General features: G+C 40.5%; 1 long non-coding RNA gene across 1 annotated transcript in view; it reads left to right on the top strand.

Moving 5' to 3' along the window:
- The first annotated feature begins 13,336 nt into the window (after window positions 1-13,336).
- The window catches only part of LOC139078745 (uncharacterized), a 128,822-nt gene continuing 114,860 nt past the window's right edge, over window positions 13,337-27,298 (top strand). Inside the window, exon 1 of the long non-coding RNA XR_011531788.1 lies at window positions 13,337-13,523. This is a non-coding gene — a long non-coding RNA (uncharacterized lncRNA). The remainder of the gene's footprint in view (window positions 13,524-27,298) is intronic.

The raw sequence follows: 27,298 nt of genomic DNA, 5'->3' as shown, positions 1-27,298 counted from the left end.
CACTTGGGAAATTAGATTATAAAAAGATCGTAGATTCTCTTGGGTATTCTTTCTTGCTTTCTCTCTGATGCCTCACTCTGGGAGAAGCCAGTTGCCATGCAGTGAGGCAGCTCTCTAGGGAGGTCCATGGGAATGAACTTGAAAACAAGTCTCCTGAGGCCTGTGAATAGCCACATGACTGAACGTTGAAGTGACTCTTCTGCCAACTTCCACATAAGCAAGGCTGGAAGCAGACCCTGCCCTGGCTGAGCCTTGAGATGACTGCAGCCAATACCTTGGTCACAGCCTCCCTGAGGCTCCCTGAGCCAGAGCCATCCAGCTAGGCCACTCCCAGCTTCCTGAGCCCTAGAAACTATGAGATAATAAATGTTTGTTGTTTCCAGCTGCTAAATTTTAGAATAAATTGTTCCATAGCAATAGATAATACAGTTTTAATAATGATTCTCTGCATTGTTTGTCTTTTTATATTTTACACATGCCTGGCTTCAAGGGATTTGCACAACGGCCTGTGTTGTTGCCACACTTTACTTGAATCTTGTATCTTGTTCAAGATTTCAAAGCTAGGGTAAATTGAATCAATATATGAATTTTTACCTTCTGACTCTAACTATAATGCTTTTTCAATGATGACCTTGTTCTTCACTTCTCTCTTAACTAAATGCTGAGAAAAGAGAGACAGCAATGAATTGAATTAATGACTTTGCTGAATGTATTAACAGGTTGTGATTTTCTCTCCTCAATATCCAGTGGTTATTATAAGATCAAATAATGGTACACATATAATACTGAGCAGTTAGATTCTGGGTTAAGAGGTTATTGTCATACATGATAATGAAACCTAGAGTTGAATCCCTAAATTCCTTGGGAAAAATGTGAGCCCTTTGATTTTGTTAAGTTAGCTCTTTCTTCTCAATTTCAACAAGTTATGTGGCCCCATTTTAAAAGACTGAAGTTTGCCTTATCAGTATTTAAATAACTGTGTGCATGAAGGTGACATTTTGTGCTGTCTCTGTGGGTTCCTCTGGCCATTGACTTCCATCACAATGTCCCCAGTGCTTATCATCTCCTCATTCTAATTGCCATACTTTGGGATGCTGGCTTTGATTGGGACAGGCAGTTGAAATGGCATGCACTGGGTGATTGACACAGCCTGTGTAAATACCTATTCTCTTAAGCCCACACCGTGTCATAGGCTGTCAGAGCTGGTCTATTGCCAGGGCCTTTTCAAAATCATAATTAAAGTATGATGCCCACTAGTCAATTATAAGTTCATAAATTAGACTCTATGAAAAAAAAATCTACTCTCAGGACTCTTCATATGAGAATTGAACATTCTTTTCCTATTCCTCTGTTTTTGAATAGAGTTGGTATTTGGGTCCAGGGTTTCTGGACAAAACTGTTATTTGAATTCATCATATTTGAGTAGCAATAAAACCTACTAGAGTGCCAAGCATTCTGCTCTGTCTCCAGTAAAGGTAGTTGATGGATGATCGTCTGTTTTATATAGAGAGGAGGAGGTTATGTGGCTTATAAGAGAGTTTGACTGGGTTCGGGGGATGAGCAGGGATCGGGTGTGGCCGATAAATTTGTGAACACTTCTGAAATAATTCTCAGGATGTATCATGATTATTTGAATCCCAACAAGTCAGTAAAAAAAGGGAAGGCCATAAGTCTAAATGCAAAGTGATCATATACAAATTAAATTGATTGTAGGATGGCTTAATTTTACGGATTTATAACTGAAGAGAAATTTCTAGAAAGTCTCATGGTTGGATTTTTATTTTCCTCCTCCATGTTATTTCTTACACTCTTCCTCCTTTTACTCTGTGGCCTAGCATTAACCAGGCCTCTTTGTAACATTGGTAGTCTCATTACTCCAAGGTTGTGAGAATTAAAAGAGTTATCTAAGTATACACTTGGTACAAGACCACAGAAAGGGCTCAGTAAGTAAGAATTATTATTAATTATTTTTTAAGAACACAAATCCTAGCTCAGAGCCTCTATTCTAACTATGGGTCTTGATTTATGCATCTATGAAAAACTGTGGTAGGATTCAATTGATTACTAAAAAAAATTAAAAATAGAACTAGATATTATCCAACAAGCTCACTTCTGAGTGTTTATCTAAAAGAATTGAAATCAGGATTTAGAAGAGATATTGGCACCATTCTGTTCATTGTGGCATTATTCACAATAGCCAAGATATGGAAACAATCTAAGTGTCTGCCAACAGGCAAATGGATAAAGAAATTGTTATATATACATACAATGGAGTATTGCTTAGCTTTAAAAAGGGAAATCTTGCCACATGTGACAACATGGATGAACCTGGATCACATTATGCTAAGTGAAATAAGCCAGACACACAAGAACAAATACTACATGATTCCACTCATATGAGGAATCTAAAATAGTCAACCTCATAGAAACAGAGAGTAGAATGGCAATTGCCAGGGGAAGGGGGAAATGGGTGACTCATGTTCAACAGGCATGAAGTTTCAGTTACACAAGGTGAATAAATTCTAGAGATCTGCTGTACAACCTTGTGCCTAGAGTTAACTATTGTATTGTGCACTTAAAAAAATTTGTTAGGAGAGTAAATCTCATGTTACATTCTTATCAAAATAAAAAATAACTTATAGAAAGATAATAGTTATTAATATTTACTTTTAAAATCGACCTTCCCAATATCTCCCAAAATATATGATTATTCTAAAAGACAATAGGAATATGAAAAATCTATGACTAACTCCTCAAAGCAAATTTCAGACTTAAAAGAATCTTGATCAGATCAGAACTACCTGGCAGTTTGGTGAGATTTTTTTATTCACATCCATATCTGAAATCAGACTTATAATGGATTTTTTTCAATAAATGTTTTCTAGATTGATTATAACAATAGAACGTCTTTCTAGGATAGATAAGGTAATGAAATTAACATTTATCAGCTACTCAACTGAGCACCCACTTAAGATAAATGCTGAGGAGTTTCACAAAAGGTACCATTTATTTTGTGCTGACTATATGCCCAAAATGTTACCCACTTTTAGATAATCACGAAATCCTGTAAGACACATGTTATTGTCACCACCTAACAGATGAGGAAACTGAGGAAGAGAGAGCTTTAGCAACTTGCCTAAGGTCACATATCTTGCAAGCAAAAAATGTAGAATGTCAACTTGGTTGAGTTTTACTTCAAAACCCACACATTTCCTACTATATTTTGCTGTCCTCCTGGAGCTCATTTCCTAGAACTGAAAGGCTTTCTGTCTTTGGTAGGTAGGGTAAGGCTCCCATACCTGAGACGAGAGTTTGGGTACACACGATTTATGGAAGGAGTGCTCTAAGAAAAAAGAGAATGAGGGAAGCAGGATGGGGCAGGGGAGGAAGCTAAATAATTATGCCATCTCAGCTGGAGCCCAGCTTAAGCTGGATTCCACTGGGAGCCCAGGAGTGGGAATTGCTCCATGGCGTTAATTGCACCTTGAAGTAATCCTTATGGGTATTCCCTCTATCAGTCACAAGGGAAGGGAAGTGGGAAAGACCAACCATTTCAGTTGAGTGGGGACTGAGAGATTTTCTGGGATGCAGAACTTTCAGTGCTAAAACTGGGATAGTCCCGGGTAAACCAGGATGGTTATCCTTCTATGTGGTGGCCCAGTTAGGGCTAAGAGAAATTCTGCAGAGAAAGGGAAAGCTGTGAGCCATTAGCAGGCAACACTCAAGGCACTTGGGGATGAGTTTGCACCCTGGTAAAGGAAACGTGGCTTGGGTACCACCAACGAGCACAGTAACTGCCTCCCTTAACTCACTGTGATGGAGTAATCAATCAGGCAAAGAGACTGAAGAAGACTATATTATGTGACTACATGCACTCTTCAGATTCGACTAATGAGCTTTGGGGAAACGGGCCCTTTATGGTACGAGCATAGGAATTGATTTAGACAGATTTCAGACATTGAAGCATCCAGCCGCTAACAGTTCAGTTGTGGAATGGATTCTGTCATGGAGACATCCCTCTCCCCTAAACACAGTCACGGGGCTGTGGTACGAAAAGGACATGGTCAGGCTGATGGCATCCTATCTGCTTCTTTCATCAGCAACTTTGCCATTCATTCCTTGAGGCACGTCATGTAATGGTGACGAAGATGCTGCTTGGGAGCTGCAAGATGAAATCAGGAAGAATAACTATGGCTAACAAATGTTGACGTAAATAAAAACATTAGTTGTTCTAGCTGACATGGATCAACAACACCCCTCCTTATGTCTTAATTTGGGAGTGCATTTATAAAATAACCCTGCCAGGTAGAGGGAATCTAACGTAGGGTTAGATAAGCGTTAAATAATACTCATTATCGTTGTAATAAACTTGGCCATATTAGAGTGTTTCAATACAGAATAAGAAGGCCAAGGCACTGTGTATTGAAGTGATGCAGGCAATGACTCCTTCTTTTCACTCAAAAAAAAATATTAAGTCTCCACAAATCATAATCCAAAAGGTATAAGCATCAACCAGAGTAACTAAGTAATTTTTTTTCTTCAAAATTTCAAAGAAAATTGTATTTGATTGAAAATTATTCTCTAGGCTCCTATTACTGTAGTTACCATACTGGATAATAAAAGGCTTAAATCGCAGATTAAAATATGTAAGTGGGGAAAACAGCACATTCACATGAGGGAGGCCTCGAAAGTTCAGCCTCATGAATGTCCTGCTCTATAGCCAATGAGTTGGCTTCCATAGGATCATTCTCAGGGCGGGATTTCAGGGGAAGTTCTGCCACACATCTGTCCATCCCAGGGTTCCGTCTGGGGGGCTTGCTGCTGTCAGTTAGTTGAGGGTACAAATGTGCAGACGTAGAGGTGATTACCTAGTAGATGGAAAACCTATTGCCAAGGAGTCTGTAATTTTCCTCACGTGAGCTCTGATCCTGTTTTGAGAGACTTCTTTCTTCAAGTGTATTCTACAGGTACAGACCAGGGCAAGATGTGACTTAAATGTCACTTTGCAGACTCACTCAGGACTCTTTTCTATTCTGTTCACATTTAGAACAGTGAAAACCTTTTAGAAATAGGTTAGACAACTGCATTTCCCAAAGTGTGTTCTGCAGGTGACCCACCCCCAAGGTCCCTCGTCAAAGTATTTGCGTACCACTATTTGCTCCTTCAAAGACATCACCATGCACAGAGGCATATTAAATCCTTTCTCTAAGCCAGTGTCATACTAACATATTTAACAACCATGTCCTTTTTACCTTGAAACTCTCATTCACCCTTGATGGGACACATGCATTCCCTAGAAAAATGTTTTCAGAAATGCCAGGCAACAGCAAGGAGTCTTTGTGAAAAGGACAAATAGTTAGGATCACCTTTTTGGTACCCTGTGATTTTCCCTTGTTGCTTGTCTATCCCCTCTGATCCCCATTGCCCCTTGCCCTTGTGGCATCTCCATCCTTTTTTGAAAAGAAAATAATCTGGGAAAAATTATAGCCTTTTCCAAAATATATTGTGGTACTGTTTTGAGATACAAATAAATAAGAGGACATCTATTTCCCTATATCTGGGAAATCTTCTGTATATCTTCCTTTGCTTTTCTCAAGTGAAAAATCTTAGGTACCAAAGGGGATAGAGGAAGAGAACGAAAAATCATGTTTAGAATATTTTCTTTCCTATGGTACCTGAGCATTTAAACAATATATGTGCATATATATATTAAAAGCCAAACAGCCCTAGAAGAGATGAAGTAGTATATTTAAACATTTGAACATCAAAATCTATTAAATGAAGGCTGCAATGGAGAAATACCCAAAACATTCAATAAAGCTTTTCAACCTGAATATAGGGTTACCATGACAACGAAACTCAAAAATCCCTCTTCTTCATATAAAGTTGCTGAAAAAATGCCCAGGGTGGAAGCAGCATGGAGCCCTCAAATTTATAACTACTGAACAGAGGTACAAAGAATCGCCGAAACATTTGATAAGGCTTCAGGGTGAACATTTTAATATCCTCCTTTAAAAAATAATAATAAAAAGACCCAAGCTCTTTTCACACCACTTCATTTTTCTTTCATCTAAGCCATTTTGAGAATTTCATGCTCTTTTAAAATCATTTTCTATGAATGAAAACAGTGCCAATTACAAAGGCCTAATGAGGAATATTAATGACATTGATCTTAAAATAGGTTTGGAGACTACCCAGCATTGCAAGGAAGGAGTCCCTGCATACATCAAGCAGCAGTTGTCAGATGGATGCTGACTCAGCACCGCCAGTGTGACCTCATGGTTCCTACACGCTCCTGGGGAAGCCTTTATGTGTGCAAAGACACGCTCTGCTGGGGCAATCAGAAGCCAGACACTTCATTATCTTATTTCCAACCCTTGACAAGTTTCTTAGAAGGGCAATATGTGTGCGAACATGCATGCATATATGTGTGTTTTCATCTCGTGCACACGTCTACATGTGTGTATAAATTATACGTATGCATGCGTGTGCCTTGTTTGTGATATATTCTATTCTATGGGTCAACACAAAGGAACGCTTTCACACAGGAATGATGGACTTACTGGTACTTAAAATTTCCTCTCATTGATAGGTGCTAGGAAGGAAAGGAAGATAACGGATTTGCCAATGTCTAATAATATATAGTTTCCCCTGTATTTTCCATCTAGTTGAAAAAGGGAAAAGTATATCACAACGTTCTCACTAGGAAAGCTCTAGAGTCAGTCAGGTAACTGGTGTCTAAATGGTCTGAATAATATGAATCAAGGAGGAATGTGTCAGATCTTGGATCTCATTCTTCATTTTCTGGAGGTAATCTCTGACTAAAGGGGGTGAGAAGGTGTTTTTGCAATTAACCTACAGTGCTGTGGGATTGATTCTGCTTGTATGTTACCTTGCTTGCTTATGCTTCCCCAGGCCAAGCCTGTTTTGCTGTGAGTTAGCTTATCAAATTGAGGAAAATGGGCTTCATTTCAGCCTGTTTTTATTTGGAGTAGGGAAGCAATGCGAAAGTCTCTTCTTATAGTTGGTACTGCAGGGGAGCAGAATTCGCCACCCCAAATGTGCCTCTTTGGCTTGATTATTTTTAAGAAATAAAGGCTCAGGAAGAAACTTCGACCTTTAAGACCTTCAAGACAGAAGTCCTGTTCCCAGGAAGGAGCTATCACCACAGACAACTATATTATAATATGAACTAGGTGTGGTAGACAGGGAGGAACCTAGCAAGGCCCATTTGATCAGAGTCCTCTTCATGTCCCATTGTTGCTGCAAGTCAGGACAAACACTTGTTGACCAAACTCTTGCTTTTCCACCTCCATGGGAATTGCCTTCCTTGCCTTTGAAGTCCCAAACCACTACCCCCTAAAATCCTCTTTTGTTTTTAGCTGAAGATGGTATTGAAGATGGTGGCTTCAGCCATTTTGGCCAGTTACTCAGTTTTCCTGGGTTTCCCCCATGTATACGTGTCATTCCATAAACTTTGTTTGGTTTTCCCCTGTTACTCTGTCTCATGTCCATTTAATTCTTAGACCAGACAGAAGGACCTAAAAGGGTAGAAGAAAATTTCTTGCTCCCCTACAGTACCAAATTGCGTGGAAGCAATGGCAAGCAAGGATAGTATCTTCCAAGCAGATTGAGCTGCAAGGTATGTAGGGCATAGTTTTCTAAAAACACCTGTAAAAACTCCCCAATATCCCTTAGGCGATGGGCTTTGGAATTAAGTTCCCATTTCTTCCCCATGCCACGCTAATTACTCCCCAGTGCAAAGCATTCTAATTTTGCTTATGTGAATGCCATAAATAGTAGTTTGCAAAGTCTGGAGTAGACTTCCACCATCACCTTCCCTTGGAAACTTGTTAGAAATGTAAATTCTCAGGCCCTAAACCATACCTACAGCACCAGCCACCCAGGCGACGTGGCTCAGAACCTGCATTTCAGTAAGTCCTACTGGTTATTTTGATAGACACTAAGGTTTGAGAACCACTGCTGTACTGGAGAGTATCTCAGAGGATGACGATGTTGATGACATGGACAAGGACAATGGGGATTAGGAAGAAAGGGAGAAAGAAAAGAAGGGGAGACATCTAGAACTTGAGAATTGAAAGGGAATGTGGGGGCAGTGGATGGCATCCTTTCATTTCCTCTGTGAGCCAGCAAGGGGTTAGGTGGTTTGCCCAAATCAGAGGCACAGCAAGAAAAACAATATTTGCTGTCTCCAAGATGAGTGAAAGTTGAATATCAAACAAGAAATACAGAGAAGGTTTTCAAGATTTGTGACATACATTTCATACATATATATGTGTATAATGTCTTCTGTGACAGGGCAGGGCTTTCACAGGTGTTGTGATTCAGCTTCCAGTGAACACCCTGGTGACTCCCTGAGCTCTGGCTGCAGAGAAGCCCTTCTGGGGCTTGCAGCTCTGAGTAATGAAGCTGCTTTCCTTTTCTGGAGAACTCAAAAGTGACCACTGTGGGAATGACAGGCACATCTTAAGGTCCAACTAGAAAGGCTAACATTCTGCCATCACACAGAACAAAAAATTTATGTGAGAACCACCCACAATACAGATGCCACATGTATAAAAGTAGGATCAGACCTTTTGGAATATCAGCTTCTGTAGCAGCGGTTTTCAAAGCTGGACACACATTGCTATCACCCGAGGGGTTTTAAAAATCCTGACACTCAGCCCAGACCCATTAAATTGGACCCTGGCACCTCCGGCCGTGGGACCCACAGATTTGTGTTTTTAAAAACTCTCCAAATGATTTTAAGGTGCAGCCACATTGGAGAACTTGAGTTCTATGGCCTTGACCCTGAAGTGTGGTCCTTGGATCGGTGACATTGGCATCACCTGGGAGTTTCTCAGGATGCAGACTCTCAGGCCCCACCCCAGAGTAGTAAATCTGACTCTGCGTTTCAACAAGATCACAAGTTGATTTACATGCACATTAAACTTTGAGAAGTACCAGTTTCCCCGTTTAAAACGTACAAGAAAAAGAACTCTCTGTGGATACAGATAATTTTTTAATACATTGAAAATAAAACTGGGAAATCAGAAGTATCTAGAATCTCACCATTGTTATTTTTGCATCTCTCTATAAATACACCATTTATATTATATATGCACTTTGTGTTTTATATGCATTATTCAAGTCACACTCTTTATATAGTCCATGTCTTGCCCTTTAGTTGTTCTTGCAACACAAAACATTATTTTGGGAGAATTTTTCTATGACGGGTTGAAAAACTATTGGTAGAAATCCTCCAATGTGTTTATTATTCATATGCAATAAAAACCAATCAAGATTTGAAATTTCATTTTTTCTTTTTTGAGGAAGATTAGCCCTGAGCTAACATCTGCTGCCAATCCTCCTCTTTTTGCTGAGGAAGACTGGCCCTGAGCTAACATCCATGCCCATCTTCCTCTACTTTATATGTGGGATGCCTGCCACAGACAAAAATACAATGAGGAAAAGTCTTTTACGACGAATTAAGACAAAATAGCCTCAATCTGCAAAGAACATTCATGGAGAAATAATTTCATTCTTTATATTTTGTTATTCTCAGGTATCTTCATATTTCGCTAAATTCTTAAATCCATGCATTAAATTTGTTTTAAAAATCACTCATATGTTTGTGGAATGAAGGTGAAGGGGTTAATATTGAGCAGTTGTGGTAGAAAGTTTTATAAAATCAAGCTGTCTATTTTTATGGGCTGTTGAATTTTATGGGCTTATAATATGCATCCAAGGAATTATGAAATGAAGGAAGATTGTTTGAGTAACACTTTAGACTGGCTCTCAGGGCTCCATTGTGCTCAGGAGAATGTGGACTCCCGGGCAGTGTGGTTAGTGACGGTGCTGGTCCACAGAAAAGGGGGCAGAGCACCAGAGGGCCTGGGGATTTGGAAGGACCACGAAGTCCTGGTTTGCTAAGGACAGTCCAGGTTGTTGCCTGTTGCCATGGAATAATTCTAACAGTCTTCTCTCTCACCCTTAAGAATGTCCTGATTTGGAATAAATTATATGGTTCCATGCACAGAACACCAAATCCACCTCTGTCATTTTAGAGAGGAGGTCACTCTGAAGTGGTTGGCTGTAGTGTTCCTTGCTTAAAAGCAACTACAGCAACAACAAACAAAGCTTTTCAGGGCTCTCTTGTCCTCTGGATCAAGTCCAAACCCTTTTGCATGATACAAGCACGGGCTGGCCCGGGCCTGCCTCTCAGCGTCTCTTCTTCCTTTTTCCCTCTGTGTCCCCTGTATTTCTCTCTCACTTGCTTGTGTCCACTTCTCGTTCTCACTTTATGTCATATCTTTACACATACACACCAAGGTGGTTATTAAGTGCCGTTTTCCAAATATCTCCAGCTATTCTCCTTCTGGGATAATAAGCTTGGAGTGACCAGCTTCCGGGGATGATCGTTGGTCACACCAAGTAGCAAGGATGTAGGTGGTTCCTTCTTGAACCAGGTTTCAGAAGCTCAAAATAATTCCATCTCAGAGGTCATGTATTTTTATATACTGTATTTTCTGTAGGTTTTTCTCATTTTCTTTTAATTCCAGTTGATTTTGTGGGCTGTTTTTCAAACACTAAAGTTTCCTTAAATCTTTTTAAAGGTGGAGGCCATCACAGTGCTGAGCACTAAGATCCAAGAATGAAAAGACATGGCCCTTGCCCTGGGGAACATCCAGGTCAGGAGGGACCACATGGCAGTAAGAGTTACAAGGCCACTTCCGTCTCCCACTTTTCTAATTTTCACGAGAACGGATTTTCTCTAAACAGATGCTACGCTTTCTCTTCCCCTTTACTTGCTGTGACCACCTCTGGAGTGATGGAATAACTTGTATGATTGGAAAATTTGGGAAGCAAAACCTGGTCATGGGTGGAGGCAGGAGAAACCAGGACCGCTGCACCTGGATAGAGAAACCTCTCTGATTCCGGGATTCAATAGCAGGAAAACTATTAGGCACTCATGCGAAGCTACATTCTCCAACTGGGCCTTGATCAATAATAAAAGTCATAGCTCTTTTGGCCCCCCATTTGTCCCTCCTTAGTTTTATTCCTCAATTTGTTCAGAACCTGAGCCAGGAAGGGGTGTGCTATTCATCTGGGACCTCTTGGAGACTCCAGCATTTGGTGCACTGACTGCAACAGTGAGAACTACAAATAAAAGAATTGAAATTAGGGGAGCAAATATCCTCTGGAAAGGCTTTTGGTGAGGCAGGCCGTGTGACCTTGGCAGTTTGCTGAGGCTTATATTAGGCCAGAGAGAGTTTTATAGTTGTGCTGTTTGCTTTTAACTGCTGTGGCCTGGGCAAGAGGCTTTAAAGGAGTCACATGGTCTTCTGACCTTGGCGACTGACCCCAAGTAAGTGGCTGTTATAAAAGTTCTTGGCTGTGGTAAAGGTGTGCAGGGGCCCACATGAGAGCTGTGTGAATGCACAGGGCCGAGCCAGACAGAGCCCGGCCGAGGGACAGTGAGCCATAGGAGTCTTAGTGAACAGGCACGGTGGAAGCAAGGATCCAACTACAGGAAGCATTTCCGATCTCCCCATAGAGGCAAACAAGCAAAGGCATGGGCCTCAGAGCCTCAGCAAGAAAGGATTTCAGGATGGAGCTACAGTTGGGGCTGAGGGAAAAATATTATAGGGAAAGAGAGCCTTCCAGTCTTTTAGCCATGGGTCAAAAGAACAATACAGTCATCCCTCGTTACCCGCGATGGATTGGTGCCAGTACTGATCTCCTAATACCAAAATCAGGGGATGCTCGAAGCCTTTAGTCAGCCCTCCAAGTACGCGGGTTCCGCATCCGCGGATTCAACCAATTGCCAATAGTAAAGGTAGTACTATAAGATCCGAGGCTGGTTGAATCCGTGGATGCGGAACTCGCAGCTATGGGTATGGACCCCCGACTGTATTTGCTGTTTTGAAACTGTGCTGCGTGTAGCTTCTGCAGGGACCTCTGAGCACTAAGGGATTTAAATCGTTAGTAGAAGGCCTAGGAAAATAGGGCTTTGAGGGGCTGCCCCAAAACCCTTTCTGTAAGTAGGACCAAGGATAAAAATGGAGGGACTATGCTTCAATTTAAGTGGTTTCACGTGCTCAAGAGGCACCTCCCATATATGGCCTCAAGTTGCCTCCGGATTGATTAGTTACTTAAAACAAGAGGAATATTCCTCAGGTGGCCCGTTTCTGAGGTAAAGAAAGCCATGGTGGAGACAGACGGTCAACACGCCTGCTTACACGGGATCGTGGGTGCTGCATGACTAGAAAGAACCCACGTTTAATTAGGAACTACGGAGAATGGAAGTTAAGAGGTTGTCACATACTCCATGGGAAAGAAAAACAAGATAAGACCTGGTGAGTAAGATTGCTACAATTGTAGATTTCTAAATTTTGTTGGATAAAGCCTCTCTCTCTGAGAGGTGGCAGGATGCACAGATGGCCCCCGGCCCCAATATTGTGATTCAAAGCGTGCCAAAATTAATGTCCATCAGAGAGATTTCTGGAATTAAGTTCATAGGGTAAGAATTCTAAAAAACTGTCATTGACTGATAACCTCAACTTCAGCCCCACTTGGTTTTCTCTATCATCTTTCCTTCAAATACCATTAAGTTTCTGCTGTGATCTTTGCTGATAGTACTGAATTCTGGGAACATAACTTTGAAATTGATCAAATCGTTCATAGGATGAATTATCCGATTATATGCATTTTTATGTAAATAGACTCGCAATTCTAGTTGTTAACTCTGACTTCCCAGTGGATCGATTTTGTCTGGAATTGCTAAAAGGAACTGTAGCTCACGTTGGGACAAATGCTTCCTGTTGCTGAAGGCTGCTCGCTGACGTGGAAGCCTGGCTTGCTCTTGCTGTAGTCACAGCAATGGAACAAAATGAGAAGGCATCCGCATCAGGCTGTGAGCTTACTTTCAAACAGAGTCTGTGAGTGCCGTCAGATTGCTCACTGAGGATTTCAACGTAGCGGAAAATACATTCTCTAGAAGGTTCTTTTGCATTTCCCTTGAAAAGTCCACATCCACTTCTTTGAGTACCTGAATAATATGTGTGCATTCTATGTCATTTTTATCTTTTCTTTGTTTATCAAATGTCTTCACTCATTAATCTATACATTAATATTGTCCCTTTACTGGTTAAATTTTCAATTTCTTTTTCTTTGAAAACACGTGTTTCCACTTGTGCTTTGGCGTTGATAAGAGGCTGGCGTTGGAACTGAGTCTCTGTGGGTCTGTTTGAATTTGCTTAAAAATACTTTTAGGGATTAAGTGCTTACTATGATTTTGAAACTATAATATTTAAGGCACCAGAGTGGCAGCGTTAGACAGCACTATGGCAAATATAAACCTTCCTGTTTCTTGCTTTTATGCTTTAATCAGAGGCATTTTAGTCCTTCAAAGGCAACAGCTGAGCAGCTATTTTCGGTGCCTTTGCAAGCAGGAAGTGACCCATTTCAGTCCCAGAGGAAGTGGAGTCAGTGAGCTGCCTCAGCTAATTTTGGCAATCACGGTAAGGGTTAAAACTACAAACGAAAGCGTTTTAACTAAAGCCTTTTCTTATTTTAACAAAACCTGTCTCTTTTATTTATTTCCTTAAAAAAAAAAATCATCCGCGAGGGTTATATCTGGGATAGACTTTGTAGTGTTCGATTTTTGTGGAGGACTCTTTTGTTATTCATTCTTTTCTTTTGTTCTGACTAGGAGCGATGGAGCCCTGAAGTTTTAGACAGGAAACTTACCATTTTCCACCAATTTTACTTAATAAAGTGCTTCCGTTGATTCTTACACTGGTCTTGTCAGCAGAGTGGCAATGCGCCACTTTTCCGACAGAGGGCAGTGTGTATTTGCTAAACGACAAGAACTCTTGCTGAGTCCCAAGGTTTGGAAAACTGTCCTCTGCAAAGAGCAGAAAGGACACTAGGAAACAATTTCTTTCTTTCAATTTTGCTTCCGTAGCTTCAACTACAGATGCTTTTTTTTTTTCCTTTGGTGAAAATTATAAGAAAATCGTTTTCCTCCCACATGTCCCTGACACCCGAGGAAGAAATGGAGAAAATAAAGGTCGAACGCACAGAGAAGGTGATAGGCATCCTGACCAAGGTATTATGCAAACTTGTCCATTGCTGCGCCAGCCCCTCTTGGTCCCTTAAGGTAGACTTTCAGCCTTGGGATAAGGGAAGAATCTGAGACTGGACAGGCGGTATCAATACTGGGATTCCTTTTGTACGTTTTCTGTGCATTTTGGGTATTTCCTTGACAGAAAAGCAGCTTGGTGTAAATTGAGATATAAAATTTGATGTATGTAGGTTTAAGTGTTAGTTCCTTAAAAGATGCTCACTTTGTCCACCTAAAGTGAGTTCTCAGACTACCTTCTTGGCCAGGAATCCTCGTGAAATTATAGTTGGTTGATGTAAGGAAACTAATATTTATTGAATGTTTATTTTGTGTCTCGAATCACAAACCTTACACAATTTATTCCATTTCATTTTCATGACATCTTTAAGAGGGGAGCATTATGAATATTGTTTTATAGGGGAAGAAATAGAATCAGAGAGGTCAAGTGAGCTCCTTAAATCACCCAGCCAGCAAGTGGCAGAACTAGCATTGAACTTGGGGCTCTCTACTGTGAAAGGCTGGGTTCATTGCAAATCTTTGAGTTTCTCAAGTCCTTATTAGCCCTCTGCTCAGGGACCGAGTCTGGAAATTCTGGAAAATTCATGCTATTGCAAGTTGGAACCATAGAAAACCTTGACTCAACATATTGACAATGCAGACATGCATATGCAGGGTGCTCGATGATTTGTCTTCTCAACTCTATTTTGAGTTTTTCTTTGCCCTTAAGAAATGTGCTTTTTCATGACTTCTTTTCTGCTGTGCCTGGATGTGAAGGTCGTATAGACAAAAAGGTTTTAACATGAGGAAAGTGAGGCCCAGCTAGGGGTCATAGAGGTCCTCTGTTCATATAGCTTGTAGCAGAGTTATGATTTGCCCCCATGTATGTCTGGCTCCAAATCTTAAGCTTTTTCTATCGTTTAAGTTTCCTGTGTGGACAGAGAAGCAATGAAATTCTAGAGGTGAGGGGAAAAGATTTCCTGAAGGAAATCTAAAGGAATTTTATTTAGACCACCTGGAAGAAAGAATCAGCTGAAGGGGAGGCCAGTAGTAGAGCCACTGGAAATTCTTGAGAAGGAAAGCTAGTGAGCAAGTGAGGCCCAGATTAGGGGGACTCAAGCTTCAGAAAGAAGTCGACTGCGATGGCAGACATCCTCATCAGACACCAGGCCACCAGACAGAGGGGGTCCAGATCGCATTAGCCTCTCCGTTATTTGAATTCCTTTCCCCTAAATACGCAGCCTGCCTTTTGAAGGGCATTCCTATTGCCACAGAGAGCCTCTTGTCTTTTCCTTTCCGTTTTTTTTTTCCATAATGAGTAAACACAGAGGTCCAGGCAGTCAAAAGTGGAAGCCAGATACAAGTGTTTTCAAAAAGCCTCTGAAATAAACACTGAAGTGCTGTATTTCATAACCCTACAGAAAACTGACAGTAGCCAGCTGTTGTCTGAGCTAAACACCATCCTAAAGAGCCAAGAGCCACGAGGCGAAAAGGGAGAAAGTGAAAATAACTCCTCTCCTACTGAACCATAGATGACAGATCAGCCAAAAAGGACCCTGGAGGAAGCAAAAGTCAATGAGGCGGAAGTCCTTGCAAATGACCCCTGCCTGCTCCCCTTTACCACTCCAGAAATCATCCGCCCAAATGGCCTTTTCTTGGTGCGGCATCGGAATGCACTCTCTTCCATCGCAATTCTACGCGTTTATTCTGAATCTTGCAATAGTTATATCTCATCTCACCAAATTTCCCAAGATTTGAGCCTTTTTCCTATGGTTTTTCTCTTACCCTATTTTCTATGTTTTTATCTCTTTACTTCTTTCATTCCCCTAAAATATGGAAAGTAAGAAAAACTTAAGACCTCTTCTCGTCCTCACTCTTTTGTTCTCTATGGTCAAAAAAAAATTTTCTCAAGCACTCAAAGCCTTTCTAAACTAACTCTGAGAGTTCTTCTTCACAGAACTAGACATTTACTATTATTTAAAATATGAGTCCTGGTTAGTGATAGAGGAACTTCTGAATCATTTTATTTGGCCCAAGATAAAGAAAAGTGAACTTCAAGCCTCTGGTTGATTTTGGTTGTAGTAAGAGTCGAGATGTGTCCTAGGCAGCCATTTTATTTAGCAAAACACCATATAGTTTATCTTCAGGGTGCAGCAGAGGTGTATGTAAAGGTACATCCGGGAGCTGATGTGGGAAAAGGTTTGAAAGCTGAATTGTCGTGTGTAGTAATGTAACATCACTTTGAATCATTCCTCTGAAGAAGAGACAGAAGCTTATTAGGCTTTGAAACATGGAGGAGAAGGGTATGTCTTCGCAGAATGGATCTACAACACAGTAATGGACTGGGGCGTAGAGAAGAGGATCACTCTTAGGCATAATCCTATGGTGACTCTGGCCAAGAAATACCCAGACCGTGTTATCTGATGTGGACTTTCAAGTTGGTTGCTGTTCTGTGCTGTAGTCTAGGCACCCTGGGATGTCTTGAAACCCTCAGTACAAGTTCACTGCGTGCATCCGCCTTGTAGTGGTGGTGCTTTGGTGGATGAAGAGGAGGGGCCAGAGCCACGCGTTAAGTAACAATGGGCCAGAGAGAGGAAACAGGCACAGGAGCAGGGGCAGTGGGAAAGTACAGGAAATTGGGGAGTGCAGAAATTCATAAAGAGAAGTGATGAGAACCACCCCCAAATCCACCAATGCTCCGAGAGAGTACAGACCATACCACAGTGTGGGGAATGGGGGAGTCAATTCATCTTAGTTAGTTTTTAAGGATAAAAAGGACCTCTGAGGGCTGTAGATATGTAATTATATTTGTTTGCCCTTTTATGTTGAATTCATTTGGGTTTTATATGATGATTTCTTTTTTTCAGCTTGGTGTGGCGTTGTTTGACAGCCCTGTGTATTGCTCTGCTGAATGTCGATCTGAATTAAGCTGAGGCTTAAATGGAAAGTGATTTTTAGTTTGACTGTCATTTATTTTTCAGGCAGACATTTACCCCTTGTTTTGCATTTTTACCGAGAAATGTTGAGTAGGGTTTTTTTTGCTCAGAAATATACATTTAAATTTACATACATTCTGAATAAAAAAATAGTTGTCGATAGTCATATGCTGATGATTTACAAACTTCCATCCTTGTCCTCTCATCCATTTCTTTTCTAGGATGTGTATGCTTCTCATAATACCAGGTGTTAAAACTGAGGCATAGTAAAAATTTTAAGAGTTTTATTTGAGCAAAAGTTGATTTGAATCAGTAAGAATCCAATCGCAGATAGAAAGGAGCTCCGAGGAGCTGTACAAAATGGGACTTTTATAGGCAGAAGGGAGGGGAAACAGGAAGTTATACTAGGCAAAAACCAGATTGGGTATTACAAGATTACTTTCATTTAGAGGATGACAGGGTCTGTCAGGCAGATTACCTAGCTAGTGCTGATCAGGTGATTCCTGATTGACTAGTTTAAGATTCTCATTCTGGGAGAGCCATAACTGTATTTGTTGACACAGGGCTTAGCATAAACAACTCCATTTTGGGCCTGTTGCCTTTTTTTTTTTTTGCTGAGGAAGATTCTCCCTGAGCTAACATCTGTTGCCAATCTTCCTCTTTTTGCTTGAGCAAGACTGACCCTAAGTTAACATCCATACCAGTCTTCCTCTACTTTCCATGTGGGATGCTGCCACAGCATGGCCTGATGAGTGGTGTGTAGGTCCATACCCAGGATCTGAACCTGTGGACCCTGGGCTGCTGAAGTGGAGCACGCAAACTTAAGCACTACACCACTGGGCCTGCCCCTGTTGCCTTGTTTTTTAACAAGGTATACATCACTTGCTATTGTGAAAAACAACAGAAAGAAAAGCTTACCATTTCTCAACATTGGTTAGTGTAAGAACACAAATGATGCAAGTATGGAAAAAGTAACTGTTTTCTTGTGCTCCCCAGGTCCTGCTATGATGCTCCTAAGAAGATTTTTTTTAAATAAAAAACATTTTGATGTGTTAATTATCCTTTTTTGTTTATTCTGTAGGTCCAAAGTCTTTCCTCGTCTTCATACCCCAACACCTACTCCTTTTCCTCTCCCACTTATGATCATAGACTCAGTCATCGACACTAGTCCCACGATGGTTTCCATTTGAACATATTCCACAAGTTGGCAAAGGAAGTTGTTCTGATTTATTAATATTTGTTAGCTTTGTTTATTTTGTGCTGAAATATTTCCTCGCTCCAATTTTATTTGTTTAGTCTTTCTTTACGAATTTCTATTTTGGGTTTGAACCTACCTAGTTCTTCCTTTTTGCCATTTGTCTGACTCCATCTTCAAACGTTTCTGATTTCCAGTTCTGCTTTGGGTTGGCAGAGCCATCAGACCGTGGTGACCGCTTACCCTTACTTTGGATGGCTATCTGGGTATCCTCTTCTTGGCATGTCCACTTGAACAGTTTCAATATTTTATTCCATGCATTCTTTCTTTGGATGGACATGCCAGGAAGAAGACTCCTCTTTGGTTGGCAGAGGTCAATCTCTTTGTTTTCTGTCTGTTGTCATTTCTCACTGGTGCATCGCTCATCTCTCTGGCTGTGGGCAGTCTGCCCATCTGGCACTCGGCTGTGTTGTTACTGGGCAGCTCTGACTCCTGTACCTGCCACTGGTCTCCTGTCCAGAACACTGAGGTCGCCTGTGTAGTGTTGGCTGTGACCTCCCATTTCACTGTGGGCAGAGTTGCCTAGTGCACAAGGGTCAAGTTTGGCTTTTAGTTTCTCCCTGCAGTGTATTTGGGTGATTGTTCTTCTGGAGTAAGCAGAGAGGCAGAATTCTCTTGAATTAAACCGCCTGTCTTACTGGCTCAATTGACTATACTTCTGGGTGGATCGTGCTGGGTTGAGGTTATGTGTTGGAAGCAGGGCTGAATGCAGCAGATTCAAAGGCGAATCCTTTTAACCTTCCCTTCTTTGCAGGGCCAGGTTGACTAATGGGAAGACTATGATTTCTAGAGCCTCAATTAGTGGGAATCTTCCACTTGCTCTGTAGTTAGGCTGATCACATGTTCTGGTTTGCCCAGGCTTTCACCTTTTGTCTTGGCATTTTGGCCATTTGTCCCAGATTTTCTACTTTTGAATAAATTATTGTTATTAATGGCTGCTTTAAAGTAAGCCATGATACAATCCAAAATTACCAGATAAATGAAGAACCAGGAAAATGTGACCACACTAAAAGGAATCAGTTATAGCCCAGCACCCTTCTCCCAAGGAGACAGGCCACACTGAGCGGCACATGCATGCGTCAGTATATTTGTGGCTATAATGTGAAATTGAACATGATGTGTCTGAGAATGTTTTTACAAATTTACTTTTGGATTGAAGTAAGATATAATTACAGTCTAGAAAATCAAATACTTCTATGAGGCACTAGAAAACCCAGCCGCTCCCTGGCCTACCCTCCCCACAGTCAAACCCTTTTCCCAAGAGACAATCAATTTGGTCTTTTAGGCATTCTTTAGTTGTTTAGAAATTACATCTGATATTTGCCTTCCATTTTCCTATATTGATATTTTGTTCAATTTTAAAATGTAGACATCTTGGGCTAAGCCATTTTATAAATCAATTATTGTAAAACATAGTTAATAATTATCACTAAATATGTGTGGAATGAACGAATGAATAAATATATTTAATTCTGTGCCTACTTCTAAGTGCTATAATTAGGCAAAAGAGGTGAGATATGAAAAATAACTATCAACCATCGTTATGATATTTGTGGAGTTAGGTTTCTTGCTAGGAAGGAAAATTTCCAAATTCCTCTTCTAATAGTAGGTTTTCATTCTAGTTGCTTGATATTACAATTAAATAAATCAACCACAGTCTGATTATTACATGTTTTTATCAGGTCAGCTTCTTGATAATAGGAATTATCAATGCATCATGATTTTAACTTCAGGGGGCTTTGAGAACTTAATGGCTTTTCATCTCCCTCTCTTCCAACTGAAATGATGTTAGCTTATTGTTAGGTTATAGAGTATAGAATTCGAGCCCAAGGAACTAGATTCAAGTTTCAGTTCTGCTGTTTACTGACTGAACGATTTTCAGCAAAATAATTACACTAAACTGTATTTTCTTCAATGGAGAAAACAATACAAAGCTAGTGTAGAGATTAGATGGGAGAGCACATCTGAATTAAAATGTGATAAATTTTGATTAATATAATAATAAATTTTACTCACGTATACATATATGTACTAGGAATGGCTAGTATGCCAATAAAAGATAATCCTGTTTTCTTTTTTAGTAAAACATAATGTCTTATGAGAAATTTCTCATTTTTGAGTTCCAGCTGTGATTAAGGATTAAGGATTTCCCTTTGAGGGAGTGCCTGTTTCCAGAGGGCCCTTTGCTGGCAGGAGACTACACTTTGACATAATTCATAAATGTAGCGACACAACTCTCATTACAAAAAGGCGGCACCAAACAGCTCACATGGCCTGAAAGAAGGAGGTTGAGCAGGTGGAAGGGGCGGAGTTGTAGATGCTTAATATCTCTGAATGAAAATCGTGGATCCCGTCCATCCGCAATCCACATTCACTGTTTTAACGCTGTAGGGCAGGATTTAGCTAAGCAGATTAGTGACACAGTTGAATGTGAAAATGGGAGCCTTGTAACCCATTGTTCAGGAAATTTGTTTGCAAAGCTATTTGATAATCTTCTGGTCAGACTGATGCAAAGTGTGTGTTGTTATAAACAGAAAATTCTTTTTTCTCTCTTCCTTAAATTGTAAGACTAACATATTAATACATTATTGAAACAAAATATTCAAATAATGTAAAAGCATATAGAATAAAATGCGTACTATAGACTGAGTGCTTGCACCTCCCCAAAACTCATATATTGAAACCTAATGCCTAAGGTAATGGTTTTGGGAGATGGGGCCTCTGGGAGGGGACGAGGTCATGAGAGTGCATCCCTCGTGAGTGGGATTAGTGCCCATATAAAGGAGGCCCCAGAGAGCTCCCTTTTCCCTCCTGCTGTGTAAGGTTACAGGGCATCAGAAAGGGAGTCCTCCTCTCTCTAGTTCCCTTCCCAGTGGTAACCACTGTTAATATTTTTAATATTCCAGACTTTTTCTATAAATTACACACACATGTCATATTCTTTGTAGACTCTGGCACTTCCAGGTGAAGGAAGGCTGCTCTATGGTTTCTTCTATTTTTTTTTTTTAAGCATATTTCTTAAATTTTCTAATCTCACAGTTTATTCCCTTGTGAAATCAAAGTAAAAACACCGTGCAAAGTTCTTGTAAAGAGTAAATTAGATGGGATTTGCAAGGTGTTGAAAAGAATAAGTGAAATATATATCGTATAACTTCTAGAATAATGGCTGGTACAATATGTGCTGGTTCCCATCTCTCCTTCTTTGTCCTCATCATTTTCTTTGCTTCCTCTGCTGATTACAGTTATGTTAAGAGTGGATCGCTGTCTCCTGAGGAAGGTGTTGGGTCTGTAGCATTGGAGATTGTCAGGGCAAAGTGGAAAGGGAAGGCTCCAGTCTCTCAGCTCATGGAAGGTTGGAATTGGGCAGATGTAAATTGCAGGTCATCTAGTGCAATATTTCTCTCTGTTCCTTCCTGCTTTCCTTCTTTCCTTCCTTCCTTTTTGGAGAATGAGTTGTTTAAATGAGATATAACTGGAGCCTCTGGTGGAGTGTAGCGGGCTGTGGGCAGAGTAGCATCTCGCTGCTCAGCCCCTACTTTATTTTCTGAAGAATCTGAGGCGCCTCCCCTCAAACCCTATAGTAATCTGAAAAATGACCCAACTCCTCCGAAGCCTCTCATTTGTCAGACAAGGAATGCATTTTAGATCGTTCATTTCAAGGTCAGGCAGTCATCAAAATTTAGGGCCTTCAGCCTGATTGGAAATGATCGCCTTTGACCTTTCAACTTGAATATACCACACCTTGAAAAATGCATCGTAATTGCTGGATCTGCAGATGTTCCTGGTCTCTGGGACTGCAGCCCAGGTTCGAGGACGGCAGAGAGTAGCCAGCGACCTCTCCTGTGGTTTGTCAAAGACACCTCAATTTTATTCTGGCATTTAATCTGCCGCAGAAGCCGTTTATTGCTTTATCTTCCTGAGCAACGTGGACACTGTCACTTAATTAACTCACCATTTGACGGCATGTTTAAAACTGTCAGGTGGGAAGTAAATTTAGTGCTGTCTTATGATTAATAAAATGTTAAAGTCTGGTTTTGTGAGAGCCATGTAGCTGGCACCTGAACAAAAGCTCCCACATTTGTTGATTGTTATTTGGCTTATAATTATATAGACTGCAGGAAAAAAGCTGTATTTATTTGTTCTTTTTATATATTTATTTTTAAAGTAAGTCAATATGTGTGTGTTGGGTCGTTAGGGTGGTTAGTTAAACTTACAGAAATATATCTTAACAGACGAAATGTATTATTGTGTCCTTTTATACTTTGTGCAGTAGAAATGTTTCAGGGTCTTAGAATTGATAATTGTATATTTATTGAGTGATTATTCATGCTAGGAACAGCCCTAGGCTTATTTACATATGTTGTTCCAACTAAATCTCATAATAGTACCAAGAAATAGGCATTCTTTTTCCAATATTACAGATAAGGAAACAAAGTTCTGAGATGTTTAATTGTTTGCACAAGGTCACTTATCTCAATATTGACAGTGATGACATTGGAATACAGGGTTTTTCTCTCTAAATTCATTACTTCTGTTTATTTCAGTGGGAGAATGGCTTTGATTCAACCCAGTGAAGTTATTGTACTTTTATAGCAAATATGCCTGGAGACATTGGTCACTGTTACTTTTTCTCCTGCTTCATGCCACCCTCGTAAAGGGATTTGTGTTGGGGGTCCCAAGACCACTTCTGTGTTTGATGATTTGCTGAAAAGTTTCATAGGACTCAGCATATAGTCACACATGGCTAAGATTTATTACAGTGACAGGATTCAAAGCAAGATACACAGAGGATAATGGGACATGGACAAAGTCTGGAGGAAACCAGCCACAAGCTTCCAAGAGTCCTCTTTCAGTGGAGTCACAATAGATGCCCTTAATGCTGAGTTGTGACAATGTGTGAAGTGTTGTCTAACAGGGAAGCTCATTAAAAACTCAGCACCCGATGTTCTTTTGGGTCTAGTCACAAAGGCACTCTGACCAGCATGTACCAAAATTCCAGACTCCCAGAGGACAGCAGATGTTCATCATAAACAATATTCTTTGCACAATTCAAGCACAGTGCGCTGCTCTTATCATTTAAAGGAAGTTTTATATCAGTAGGGAACTGTTTACCAGTCAGCTTCCCAGTTGCCAGCCAAGGGACAAGTTTGCAAGCAAGCCTTTCTAAGGAAAGCAGTTTTGGGGCTACCATGTTAATTCAATCTCACTGAATGACCCCAAGTGACAATATTTTGTCATTTGCAGTTCTTGAAATTGAATCAGAAAAGGAGTAAGGCTCATGCTTGGTAGTGCTGAGGGGGACATGATGCATGTCAGAAATATGCCAAAGCATCATTCATTTAGAGATTTTATTCCTTCTTTCCTTCCTTCATCTACTTACCCTCAAAGTATTTACTGAGCACCTATTATATCAGGAAATGGCAGAGCATAGTGATTAAGATCATAGGCTCTGAATCCAGATGGGTTTCAATTCTAGTTCTGCCACTCACAGTTACATGACCTTAGGCAAGTTTCTTAGCTTTTCTGTGGTCAGGTTTTCACATCTGTACAATGGGGGTTATAATAGTGCCTACCTCACAGGATTAGGGAAGAGAAGACAAGTTAATAGGCTGTCTGGTACACGGTAAGTGCGTAATCAAGGTTAGCTCCTACTCTTCTGTTCCTCCGATTGTGCCGGCTCTGGGTATGCAATGGTGGATAAGACAGATGTGGTTCCTGCTATAATGGAACTTCTAGCCTAGTGGATGATACAGGCAGATAAGGATGGAATCATCTTAGAGTGATAACTGCTTCATTGGGTAAGATTTTGGGTGCTATGAGAGCCCATGGGAGAGAACTGAATCCAACTTGGAGGCAGAGAAGTAGAGGTCAGAGAGAAGGGGGAGGGAGATGCTGGAAGTGGAGGGAGATTATACCGGACCAGAGGAACTTCACGGGCAAAGGCACTGAAATGAGAGAGGGAGGGGGAGAGAGAGAATTGTGCGTTTGAATAGCATAATAAGTGGTATGGCTGGAGAAGGGATGAACTTGTTGAGGTAAGCAGGGGCCGTATAAAGAGGGGCCTTGTAAGTCCTTTAGGGAGTTTTGCTTGTCCTAAGAATAACGAGGAGTCCTACAGACTGAACTTGGGGACAGCCCCGTTTGGGAACACAAGTCCGGAAGATCTTAATGAAACTTTCTACCATATGTGTGGCTTCCTCCCTGAAGACTGCATTGTCCGCTTCCCTTCTCAAAGGATAGTGATGACCCCTTTCCTTTTGTATTTCCCCTCTGGGTAGAGATCAGGAATATTCTAGGCCAGGGCTGAGGCAGTTTTAAGGGCTGCCAACAACAGATCAGACCCGTTTCAGTTTCCCTCAAACTATGAAAATTCTGGACATGAGACTAATAAAAGGACAGAATGGGGACATTTGGTTTTATTAATGTCTGGCAAAACTGGCAAAGTCACCTTCAAGTACTAATATTTCAGTGCTCATTTATCTGCAATGCCATCCAACCCCCAAGACTGGAGCCTAGTGGATGGTCAATACCAGGCTATAGGTGATATTTTAATTCTGTGGTTTGTTGACCCCCTAAATTGTTGATTGACGATTTATTCCATTTTCTTTCCATGTGCTTCTCTTTTTATTGATATCTCCGTATACTTTGTTATTTGCTTTTAAAATCATGCTCACATACAAACACATACAGGAAATGATTTGTGTTGAGAACACCAACCATAATAATGGATATGTCATTATTTGTGGGGTAAAGGGAGTGAAAATTAGTATTTACCAGCTGCTTTTGCTGCTTTTTCCTTTGGTAATATTGCTGCTTGTCAGTAAGAAACATTTTTCCATTTGTTTCTAAGTAAAAATGTCTCCTTAAGCTAATTTTATACAACGTAGAACTGTTAAACCCAAATTTCTGATTGCTTTTTACACAAGGCCGTTGCAGTACTTCTGAGGCAAAAGGCTTCCCAACCAGAGACCCACATTTTAGTAGGGCCCTTCGTGTTTTTCTTGGTCTCTCCCTGTCTCTCTCACACGTACATTCACACACACATTTAAATTTACTGAGGGATACACAGGCACCTCTGCCACTTTGGATCCAGCACTCGGTTGGCATGGAGAAGCCTATAATCCCAAGCATTCAATGTCACGTGTAGCAGAGGCTAACCAGGGGAAAGCTTCTCCACACCTCTCGCCCTGTATCTTTGAAATTAAAGGTGACTGAATCGAAACATAGTGAATGTTTGTGGGTTAGGCTGCTGCTGATGTTGCATGTGGACTCTGCTTCAAAGAGAGAGGAGGATTTGAGCAATGAAGCACTTTTATAGATAAGAGACAAAGCAGTTTGTCAAATCTTCCTCTGTTAGCATGAACGTGAAAGATCTTGCATAGTGAAGTGAGTTTCTCAGAAATATAAATGTCCACCTTCTTGCTTATCTTCTTCTAATGCATGTTACCAGAGGTTCGCATGAATTAGTACAGTATCGGCAACCATTGCATATGGCAGCTGGGGAACATTATTATAGGTCTAGATCTCGTTGTTGGATATGGCAGCCAAGAGCCACAGTTGGCTATTAAAATTAAATAATGCTAAAATTTAGTTCCCAGTTTCACTAGCCACATTTCAAGTGCTCAGTCACTACATGTGGCTAGTGCAATGGATGACACAGATATGGAATGCTTCCATCATTGCAGTCAATTCTGTTGGACCATACCTAGATGTAACGTGATATTTCAATTCTTTATCAGTGCTGTATATTGGCAACTATATGGACATTGAATAGTAGAATTATAAATAGTTATAATGAAATATTTCATCTTAATTTATGTTTTAAATATTTAGACATGTTTTATGTTGGCCTCCATTTCTACATTTTCCCTGAGCCTTGCAAATAGCAGCTGAGATTTATGAGGCCCTTGTCCTTTTTTAAGGTGACTTGTGTGTTAGGAATACCAGGCCTTGCCCTAACTGTAGTATTCTGAAATCCTTGGCTGTGTATGAAGCAGATCCATGACAATGGGTGGAAGCCTTTGATAACCGCTTGAAAGTATATAACATGATACTTTGTTGTACAGCTCACTTTTAATGATAGGGATAAACATGCGTGAAATATATCTTAATAATCATTCTAAGATATCATGGCTTGGCTTGTAGAGTAGATGTTATGGTAGTGCCCTGTGGGCCTGCTAATCTAATTCCATACTATGGTCATTAGAGATAGATAGCAAAATATCTTTCTGTTTGACTTTGATTTTAGGGGCAATGAATATTCCATGAAATTTAGAAATGGATAAAAGAGTATTATTTTATTTCATGATTTGATTCTCTCACTTCCTCTCCAATGCTACACACACACACACTCGCTTTCTCTGAATTATACCTTTTTCTGTAATGGAAGAAAAGAGCCGTGGCTTTAGGAATGGCTGACTGACAATGTTGTGGTCACTTGTGTGTGTCTGTCACACAACTTTTGCTTGCTTTCAATGATGCTGTATGGTTTTTAGCTCAAGAGAACATCTCGTTATGTGAACTCTGGAGAGATGTTTGTTTAGGGGAAATGTTAATACCAGCAAGTCTGAAATCTTTCCATTGAGTGATGAACTTGTTTCCTTCCACTAAGACCACGAGTTCCTATAAAATAGAAACCCTTTCTTTAGTTGTTAGAGCCCCAGACTCCCTCCATGTATTTAAGGAAACAGGTAGTATGTAATCCTTTTTTAGATTTTTTAACTCTTTCCCTTCAAGTCTACCTTTGAACTGAATTTTTCAAAGTGAAAGAGAAGAAATAAAATCCTCTTGTGTTTTGATAGAAGGATGTCCAGCTCTTCAAGAGAATTGTGGGAAAAAACTGGAAGCAGGCAAATGTGGTCAGTATTTTAGGCAAGTTGATTTATAGTCACGTGTCACTTAATGACAGGGATACGTTCTGAGAAATGCGTCCTTGGGCCGTTTCGTTGGTGTGCGAAGAGCATAGAGTGAACTCACACAAAC

The sequence above is a fragment of the Equus przewalskii genome, chromosome 22 (genome assembly GCF_037783145.1).
Source record: "Equus przewalskii isolate Varuska chromosome 22, EquPr2, whole genome shotgun sequence".
Classification (NCBI taxonomy): domain Eukaryota; kingdom Metazoa; phylum Chordata; class Mammalia; order Perissodactyla; family Equidae; genus Equus; species Equus przewalskii.
Note: the sequence above shows the minus strand (reverse complement) of the source record. Positions and strands in the feature narration are given on the sequence as shown.